Raw genomic sequence first — 1,664 nt, forward strand, 5'->3', positions numbered from 1 at the left:
ATTTAACAGCATTTTTTTTTTTTTTTTTTTTACAGTTTTTTTTGCACTTCATTGTGTTGTGTTTTATGGTTAATGGTCCATAAATTACTGTATAATGTCCGGGTCATTTTCTGTTATTTTACGGACTTCTATCAATAAACAGCCTTAAAAATAAATAAATATATAATTTAAATAAATAATTAAAAAAATGTAAAATAAATAAATGCATTTGATTGCATTTGCATAAATATTAAATAAATAAAAAATAATACAAATATATAAACATAATATCATATAAATAAAATTAATATAATATAAATAAAAAATACTAATGTATTTAGATTTTGACTATTTACAAAAAGTTATAGGAAAACAACATAAGTGGACAAATCAAAATATGTGTATGATTAATATTTATTAAATATGAATACAATTAAATAGAAAGAAAAATAAAGCAAGCAAATATTAAATAGGTTATTGTAAGAGTATTATGATTCTAGCTATTTCTTTACAGTTGATAAATTACCAAAACACAAAACTTTAAACATACATTTAAGTCACATTTGGATTAAAACATGTAGTTTTAGTGATGATGAGAGTTTATTTGAAGAATATTCTTTCCAGTAATAAACCCTCAGCACTGAGAGTGTCACTCAGACGGCAGTGAGAATAAATGAGCATATTCACACCACTCGGCTTCCACTCATCAGTGAAAGAGATGCACTGAGAACGCACTGACCGTCTGTCCTGAGGTCACGCTTCACAGCTGACCCCTGACCTGATTTGCATGCACGGAACTTGGGCGGCTGTGATCCAGGGGATGCCGCAGTAGTTATACTACGTCCAGAGAGAGCGGCATGTATTGAGTATGGGTGTATGAGATTGAATGTGTATGAGATATACCTTGACCAGGGTATTTAGTGCACTGGAAGCCAGGGCCGTAACCCCCATAGGCATCGAGAGGGACAATTCTCCCCCAATAACTGGAAATGGCCAAACTGTCCTCCCTATAATTTGATATTTCTTAATGCTGCTCTCCATTATGCACTGCTCTGTTTGTTGTTAAGATGACAGACAGTTTAAAAAGTTAAATTTTTAGGCTGGTCTGCCTCAGCGGTCTAACAGCGCTCGCCAATGTCAAAATGATGGCCAATCAGATAAAAGAAGGCGGGGCTTACTATTCACTGAAGACGAGTGTAAATTCAAATATGACACTTTTAGTTTTTACAGTGAAAGAGTGTGTCTGTGGTAAGATATAAGTGGCTAAACATGTAATATTTGATCCCTTTTAATCCTTTAATTATTTTATTTCTTTAAATAAAGTATAAAGTGTATCCAAATTAATTTTTCAATCTGTAAAGATAAAATAATGTATTAAACCATTGCTGTTTAAAGTCAGCTCAGTACTATAAATAATAAGTACCTTGACCACAGGGTGGCGTATGTTTGCCATATCAGCTGGACAATTTAGCAATAGAAAAAAAAAAAGTATATAAAAAAGCTTTTTTTAATATTCAGTTTTTTGTAATTCTTAACTTTACTCTCTCTTAACTGCATTTAATAAAACACTAATGAGATTAAACCAAATGTTGTAAAGACAAATGAAAACTTGTATTTTTTGTCATTGCATATTGTTAGGACATAAAAAAAACTCAAAGATTCAAAAAACGAGTTTATTTCTGTCA

This window comes from Chanodichthys erythropterus, chromosome 3 (genome assembly GCF_024489055.1).
Source record: "Chanodichthys erythropterus isolate Z2021 chromosome 3, ASM2448905v1, whole genome shotgun sequence".
In the NCBI taxonomy this organism is placed as follows: Eukaryota; Metazoa; Chordata; class Actinopteri; order Cypriniformes; family Xenocyprididae; genus Chanodichthys; species Chanodichthys erythropterus.